General features: G+C 35.9%; 1 long non-coding RNA gene across 1 annotated transcript; it reads left to right on the top strand.

Moving 5' to 3' along the window:
- The first annotated feature begins 8,214 nt into the window (after positions 1-8,214).
- On the top strand, positions 8,215-9,337 carry LOC136261450 (uncharacterized). The gene is made up of 3 exons (XR_010703904.1): positions 8,215-8,335; positions 8,430-8,471; positions 9,269-9,337. It is a non-coding gene; the product is annotated as an uncharacterized lncRNA (long non-coding RNA).
- Positions 9,338-9,601: the final 264 nt, after the last annotated feature.

Here is a 9,601-nt window from a genome sequence, read left to right as displayed (position 1 = left end):
TATATATATATTGCATTTGCAGTTACGTATGTAATTATAGTGACCGTGCAGCATTATAGTTTCATCCGGCGGCATGTCCTCTGGCAGCGCACGCCCTTTACTTATTTTGTTTGCGTTACTTGCTGCTCTCACCAAAAAATTGACATTGTAATGTACGGAGTTAAGGAGTCCCCTTCAAATACCAACAGACCAACCAGGATCTGGCTAACGTTACCCAAGCACTCTTCAAACAGATCTAGCTACCGCTTGAACGAAATTCTATCTGAGATTGGAAAATTCAATGCTGGAAACAGCAACTAAACCAAGACCAATTAGTAACTTTTCTCCGACTAGGAGATGCTTCATTGGCTTTACCTAAAAAAAAATGGTGAGGGGCCTGGTTGTCACCATTGGTTGTCACCATCCAGGACTGCGTATTTAGTCTATTGAAACTTTGCCTTTTAGGTAATCCTAAGGCTGCAGCACATGTTGCTGTCAGACCTTCAGTACTGGTCACTGTAAAGCGCTAATAATAATAACCTCATAACTTCTAGCTACATACTTCGTTTGATAGTTTACAATTCACAGCTTTCTTCTTGCTGTGCTTGTCTGGCAGTTACTTTCGGGTTGTTTTGAGATCAGAGTGTGCTTTATTTGGAGTCATGACCGAGGAGAGTCGTCCCAGCCTAGTGTAGACGATGATATGGAAGTAAATTTACCACCGCCCCATAAAAGAGGTCGCCTGAACGATTCTCCGGATCCAAAAGTAGCTAATAAATACCGAACAGGATACCCTTCCTATTATCCAATTGGGCAGAAACATAGCAACTGAAATTCAACATAAAAAAATGTAGTATAATGCGATTCACTAGGTCTACATCACCACTCATGTTTAATTATCAACTCAACAATCAAGTCTTATCCACTGCAGATCAACATCTTTATCTTGGCGTACTACTGGACAGGAAATTATCATGGTCACCACATATATCCCGCACTGCAAGTAAAGCCACACAAACTCTAAAGTTTCTAAAACGTAATTTAAGCACCTGCTCTACAGATGTAAAAGCTGCAGTTTACCTTTCAATGGTCCATCCCTCAATGGAATACACAGCAGTGGTCTGGGATCCTCACCATACTGGGGATATGCAATATTTGGAGAAGCACAACGCAGAGCTGCTAGATGGGCACTCAATGAATATGGACGATATAATTCAGTTACATCTATGTTGGAACATTTAGGATGAGACACTTAAAAAAAGGCGCATGATAACAAGGCTACAAACACTATTTAAAATTTTACACAATGACTATGCTCTCGAAATCCCACATCACTATCTCCACTCAACAAGACACACCAGACAGTATCACCCCCAACACTTCATATTCCAAATTCATCTACTGTAACGTATCAACAGAGCTTCTACTCAAAAACAATTAATGAAATTAGCAGAATGGAACAACCTACCCACTGCAATAATCAAACATGATGATTTGAATTTATTTACTGATAACTTACTAACATTATTATAGTCATTGTAGCTAGCTAATACTTGTAAATCTTGTAAATTCTTTTTTTCCTGGGCACATCAGCAGAGCTGCCTGCCCAGTAATAATAAATAATTAATAAATAAAAGGCCAACTATTGAATATTAAGTTAGATATTTGTGGACATTGCAATCAAAAAATGCTCGTCTACGAGCAAAGCATTACAATGTGACTTATGTTCTGTGTACATGGGTGCATGCCACTTGTGAAGGCTTGTACTAAAAAGCAATACGGATCAATTAACCAGCTGACTAGTCAGTAGAGAACGTGATGTTTCATTGTCGCCTAAATAATTGTGTCGCTCACTCAAAACTTAATAACCTTGAAACAATGCTTGCCTCTGGTAGTGATGGTAGCATTTTGCAATCCCTAGTGAAAGAGCAAGATGAAATTCGAAATGCTTTAGCACAGTTATCAACAAAGGTGAATGAACTTTGTTCTATGAATCAAAATCTTGAAAGTGAGATCAAGGCAACTGCTGAATGAACTAGCCGAGCTCCTAACATGGCTAGCTCACCACCTGCATTTGCAATGAGCCCTAGTGCAATTGTTGATGAATACCTTGACTGTGAAAGGAGAAAGATCAATCTAATTGTGTACAATCTTGCGGAACCATCTGGGAAGTCTGCTACCGAGAGGACAAGTTAGATTCCGAACAGCTTGCTCACCTATTCAACTCTGAATTTCATATTGAAAACATTGAGATAACTAAGTGCATTCGTTTGGGCACACCAAACCAGAATAGAGCTAGACCTGTGTCAATTACAATCCCCAATGCCAATGTTAGAATCACTATTCTATGAAATGACAACTCTCTTCATAAAACTGAGAATTTTAAAAATGTTTACATTTCACCAGATATGACTGTTAAAGAATGTAAGGAGGCTAAGAAATTGAGGGCAGAATTGTAAAGATGAAGACCTCAGGGTGAACAAAACCTTGTGATTCGACGAGGCAAGCTAAGATTATTACTAACACTCGTAATCTACCACCAACTCTAAACACCCACAATCCATCACCAATCTCAACATCTAATTGACTAGACTCCTGTAAGATAGGTACTGTTAAGAAGTTGACTGTGTTTTATACTAATGCCGACCAAGCACTAAATAAGAAGAAAAATCTTCTAGTGATGATAAGTATTGATAAACCTGATGTTATAATTCTCACTAAAGTGATTCCAAAAGTACAAGTTAATCCTATACCCCTGTCACAATTGGCAATTCCTGGATGCAATTTTATGTAAACTTTGATTATAATGCAACAAATTTGGGTAAATCAGGTCAAAGAGGGTATTATTGTATATTTTTCTACTGTTACAGTATTAACTACAAAACAGATTCTATTTTTGAACAGGGTATTTGAGGAGTATCATTTGGCTGAGGGTATTTTACCCGATACTGTATATATAGAAGTCCCAGTGTTAATAAGGCTGAAAGTATGGAGCTGCTTATTGATTTTATTCAAAAAGTGTGTGACAGACGTCCATCACATTTGTTGTTAGTTGGAGATTTTAATTATAGTGATATTAACTGGGAGACATTTACTGTGAATGTTTCTGGCTCTGATCCTAAGTCTTCTGAAGACTTTTTGGAGGTATTATTTACCTGTACGCTACACCAACATGTGTCTGAGCCGACACGATTCAAACATGGAGTATCACCATCTTTGTTTGACTTAGTGATAACTAATGAAGAGGGTATGATTAGTGATTTTGATCATTTATCCTTACAGTTTACTTTCAATTTAGCAACACCTAATGACAACCTATAATGCTGGAGATTATAACTCTCAGGGCTAAGGTAGCTAGTATTGATTGTGAAGGAAGCTTGGGAATATTTCTATACTACATTTGATGCAGCTATCAAAAGTTCTGTCCCATTATCTAGTACTAGGCCCAAGTTCAGGAATATTTATACAAACAGAGAAGTTCTTCTACTAAGGAAAAAAGATTATACTGTGGAGAAAGCATTACAAAACACATTGTACCTTGGATAATGTTAGATTCGCTAGAGCGTGCAATGAGCTTCGCAGTGTGACTTGTAACCTGAAAAGTAATTATGAAGAAGGTTTGGCAAATAATATTAAGAGCAATCCTAAAGCATTCTGGAAATATGTCAACTCCAAACTGAAAACTAGGTTACCTAGGACCAGTGACAACAGTGAAGCTATCTCCAACCAGGAAAAGGCTGATACCCTCAATGAATATTTCTCAAGTAGTTTACTCAGGAAGATCTGAATAATATTCCCTCCTTCCCTGATGTATTTAAAGGAACACCAATGACTGATCTTCAAGTCCCAGAGGATGATATATACAACAAGCTGTGTAACTTAGATGTTAATAAATCACCTGGTCTTGATGGTTGGCATCCTCACTTTTTCAAAGAAGCAGCTTTTGAGTTGACCAAACCTTTATCAATATTGTTCCAAACGTCTTTGGACACTAGCTCACTTCCGAGTATGTGGAAGATAGCAGATGTGGTACCACTACCAGTGTCTAAGAAAGCTGACCGATAACTTCCATCCAACTATAGACCAATCAGTTTAACACCTGTGGTTTGTAAAATTCTGGGATCAGTGATAAAAGATAAACTATTTGAGTAGCTACTTATTTATAAATAATCTGTTAACCAACCAACAATATGGTTTTGTATGTGTAACACAACTTCTCACAGCTCTATAATATTCGACAGAATCCTTGGAGAAGGGTACCCCTGTGGATGTAATCTATTTAGACTTCAGTAAAGCTTTCGACTCAGTACCTCATGAAAGACTACTCTTCTAAAACTAATAGCGTATGGTATACAGGGCAATATCCTAGAAAGGATAAGATCATTTTTCTCTGAAAGAAAACAAGCTGTAGTAGTTAATGGTGTTAAGGCAGTTACCAACAATGTTCTTAGTGGGTACCCCAAGGATCAGTGATGGGCCCTCTCTTGTTTTAAATTTATATTAATGACCTCCCAAGTGTGAATCTCCAGCATTGTTGTTTGCAGACGATGTCAAGATATATTTTCCTATTGTTAACTAACAAAGTTCTACACAACTGCAGCGAGATCTTTTAATATTAAAGGAATGATCTAGGAAGTGGCTACTTAATTTATAGCTTTAATATAGCAAAAACAGTGATCATGCATCTGGGGAACATTAAAACGTGTCATACATATTTCATGGATGGTCAACCATTACAAGTTGTGTCTGAGCATAAAGACGTGGGAATAATAATTGATTCTAATTTGAAATTTCATAGTCAAACAACTGCTGCTGCAAACAAAGCTAACCATATTTTAGGACTTACATGTATTAAAAGAACATTCAACTCGCTAAGCACCAGATCACTTCCTATACTTTATAAATCTCTAGTAAGACCTGTGATGGAGTATGCCAATGTTGTCTGGGGACCTAATTATGTTGGCAACTGTCAGATTTTGGAAAAGGTACAAAGAAGCAGGGGTGTACCGAGGGGAGTTTCCAGGGGTTTCAGGAAACCCCTTGGATTTTACACACAACTAGAAATTGAACTTCAGGTTTCCAGAACCTGGAATCTATCATGGAACAGGACACATTTTAGCCTTTTATCTTAGTTAAATAATAGTTTCTCACATGATAGCAACACTTATAGCATTATTCAGAATTATGATTTTTGTGAGATATTCTAATGAAGCAGTCAGGCAATAAAAACTACTCTAATATAAGTCACTTAGCTGTAGTGGAAACCCCTTTTCAAAATTCCTGTTTTCGCCCCAACCAATAATGTACTGGCACTTAACTACTGGTGCCCTCTAGTTACGATTCCACCATTGTGTTATATCTGTCACTGTTGTGCCATATTGAGTAGATTTGTTGCTGTTGTTCTTATGTACAATCAAAATTCACATGGCATATAAATACATTCACAAAGCATGTCTGCAGTTGAGTCCCTTGGCCAGATATAGCTACAATATATGTACTTGCACTTGGGCCTGTAGCTCTTGTACTTGGTGTATAATCAGGAAAATGACTAGAGCCAAACCACAGAATTATACACACATGCAAGCACACACAGACACGCACACACAGTATCCATGCATGGGGTAGTTATCAGAAATGCAATGATTTACACATTGTACCTATTTTAAATATTCATATATATGATTATTTACAATACCAATAGTAGCAGTTACAGCTGGACTATCATATGATCACTATGGTGATGATGATGATATGTATGTTATATACATGACCGTAAACAATTTGATGAATCATTATGAAAGTGTGATTATACTAAATATTTAAATGCCATATTCTCTGAAGACTTAGGCAGCAGAACATGGGGTACTTGAGGGCTGAAGCTTCCTCCTCAGTCAGCTAATGAGCACTCTCAAATTGAAAACAACACTAGTTTCTAAGAGTGGGGGTAGAAATAAATAAAATCGATATACTCTAATAAAGTTTGAATGTTCAAATAGAGCAGTCAAACCATTTCATAAACAGTTTATTCCTAACACTATTTTTATGCAAAGATTTTTTTGCCATTATACCTGGGATTAAATCACTTACACATTTTACCATTTATCACTGAAATTGTAAAGTTGCTTCAAATGTCTAAGGCCTGTTTTGTGCTGTTTAAATTGTGATTGCTGTAGAGCTACAGTGATGTATGTATTAACATTGCCAAAACAGCTTTTATTGACTGCAAATATCCTAATGAACTCTATTTTTTAAATATTTTTGGCTAAATAAATTAATGTTTTAGTTGGGGGAGCGGAGACTATACTCCCCAGACTTCCTGTTGTTAGACATTCTGTATACGTATTTACTATGGTCAAACCCCCTTACATTGACATCTCTCTCCACTACCATCTAAAGTTTGAGTATTATAATAATGTTAAATTACACCACTGTAGAATACACTTAACAATAAAATGTCCCTGTGATGTAAATACTGTACTACATATGTGACTAAAATTAATACTTAACAACTGCATAAGCTTCTTTCACCAATCCTAATGGAACTTGACTAGCTATAATAAGAACAATTGTATCAGTATAATGGTTTCTATGCATGTAAGTATGTGGTATTACATTTGTGCATGCCATAAACAACAAAAGCTTGGAAACTGAGACTAAGTCAGGAACTGAAGGAAATTTATTCACTGATTAGACATTGTTCAATATTGGCTACATATAGTAAATTATTCAAAATTTTATTTGTTAAACTACTTTACTTTTATTATTATTAATACTGTGTAAACCTCACATAGAGTATATAACACAGATAATGGTACAAATGAGTTTTATAATTACAGAGTGGTAGATGTTGAAACACAACATCAAGCTTGATTTCTTTAATTTTATTCATCGCATGGTTTTACAGGTACATGTTGCTTGGAGCTGGCTGATTTTACTTGTTGTTTTGGAAAGTAGCTGCTTCTCTTAGAATTATCTTACCATGTATAACGTTTTCCTTCCTTATTAAGATTAGCTAGTTCTGCGTAAAGTTTGATTACCTGCCAAACTTTTATTGTTTCTGGTATACATAGCTAAACATTAAGTTGTAAATAAATTTTAACCTGTAGTTGCTGGCTGCCATCAGAGAGGGGCATCATGTGGGCATTTATTGCACCAGTGATAGCCATCATTATGGTATGTTACTGTGTACACCTATCATTATAATTATTTACTTAACATGTTCATCTCCATTGTATTAGTGTAATACTGCCATCCTTGTGTTGGCCGTATACTCCATCTGTATAACCACAAGGAAAAAGATGGAGAATCACCAAATGACCAAATTTGAAAGTGAGTAACCTTATATGACCATGATGTACTGGTTAGTACATTATCTGTGTTCATGATTTACAATACATGCTATGTAGCCTGTACAGCAGTTATCCTGATGAGTGACTATGCGTGTTCCTACATAGACATGTACCACACATCGTTGATGGGACGGTAGAAGCTTAAGTTAATTATCTGATATGAATGCCTCAGCTTATTACTGTAGTAGATTAGCAGAATAATAAGAATACGTGTATCTGAAAATTGCATCAGTCCAGCAAGCATTTTATGTTGTCCTATGACAAATTACACAAATTCTCAATTAGTAAATATGTAAATACCAGTTTCCGAGAGTTGTACTGTATAATTATAGTCCAACTATTCATGTCAGTTATATTCATGCTAAGCATATTCTGTGTTTAGTCATGACCATAGGAGAAATCATTGCATTTTACAGGATGGTGGATTAATTTTGTAGATTGTAATGTGTTTCTAGGTAGTTAAACATACAATAATTGTGGCTATAAGGTGCTACATATTATCAAGAGTTCACAATACTAGTAAGTATGCTAGTACTGTATAATATGAACTCTTTCTATAAACTTATGGCTATATACTGTAGTCCCTAGTAAACAACCCCAGCCCTTAAGGAACACAAGAAGTCATGTTGTTTAAATACTGGTTGAATGCAAGGGAAACTCTATATAGGCACTAGCCAAAACTGGAACCTGTTTTAGCAGCCGCCTGTAAAAAGGCCAAAAAGCCATTCCCTGGTGAGACATCTATGCATTAATCTGCCTGTCTAAGCAATATAAGTACACTGTCTAAGTACACTCACCGTATATAGTGTGAATACAGTACACACAAACTTGAGCTATGCTACATCAATGGATTGTTGCAATTTTTTTGCTGTTCCCTCAGAAAGCTTGTTTGGGCTGCTGTTGTTCTTTTACCAATTCTGGGATCCACATGGATAATTGGGATGATATCAGTGAACAAAGATTACACAGCATTTGCTTGGATATTCACTATCTTAAATTCATTTCAGGTATATACAGAAACTATTACATTACCTTGTAGGCACTTACATTATGTTGTCTGCTGGTGTACATCCACTATAATTTTAATTTTTTTTTCTACAGGGAATGTTCATTTTTATATTCTATATTGTGAGAAATAAACAGGTACTATATGTATTTTATATAATACAAGACCACATGCATATAATTATATGTACTTGAATGTATAGAGTGCGTCTATTGGATGCAGTAAAAAGATGATCAGTGTAAAATGTACATATCTACATGAGTATGTGTACATGCAGTGATATTCCATAGATACTATACATTACATGCCCATGACTAAAGACTATAGAGTTATAGAATTATTTAATCATAGCATTATCTGTTAGTGGTGTAGTCATGTGCCATTGCACAAATAAGGCCACAGAATTTGAATCAATTAAAACTGCAAAGGATTAAGATATGGCATACTCTAATAAAGCAATCAGAAATTCTAATAGAGCAGTCACACTACCCTTAGCTCCAATAGACAAGCCAGGGCTAAAGTTTTTTGGATGAGGTTTGAGAACTTTGTATATAACATGGAAAAAGATAACAAAAAAGTTCTTAAGAATTCTGAGCTGTCACGTTTTGTAATTTGTTAGAGTAGTGTCCACTGTGGTAGTGTTGCTAGCTACCAGCACCCTGAATTTTAGGCCATTTTAAATGTAAGAATAGCCAATGGTTTAGCTATAGCCTATATAAACTGACCCAAACACTAATGTTTGACTGCTAGAATCATGGAATCACAGTAAACAGCACATAGCACCGTCTTCTATCTATGACTATGGAACCAATTCTATTGTGTTATAAAAAATCAAATCATTTTTTATCCAATCATGCAAGTGCGCCTTGTCAACCACTATTTTTTCAGATACAGTGTTTTCAGCATGATACTGTATGTACTGTACCCTACACAGTTAAGAGAAGTCATCAAAACCTACTTTGGGATACAAACAAAGAATGCTGCTAGAAGTTCTACTATAAAGGTCAGTGTAACATTTATTTCAGCATTCTGTAAGTATACAGTATATATACAAATGCATACAGTGGAACCTCCATTATCCGAACTATTTTGGGGGAAAGGGTTTTCATATAATCGAACAGTTCGTAAAATCAAACTTCCATTCATTTATATACAGAGCTTTGCTCAACTACTCTAATAAAGCATACACTTGTGGACAAAATACTCTAATTGAGCAGTTGATTTGGTGTTTGGATATTCGAGAGTGTGGTTAATGGGTGTTCAGATA

This window comes from Dysidea avara, chromosome 1 (assembly GCF_963678975.1).
Source record: "Dysidea avara chromosome 1, odDysAvar1.4, whole genome shotgun sequence".
Taxonomy (NCBI): Eukaryota; Metazoa; Porifera; class Demospongiae; order Dictyoceratida; family Dysideidae; genus Dysidea; species Dysidea avara.
This window is presented reverse-complemented; position numbering and strand designations above follow the sequence as displayed.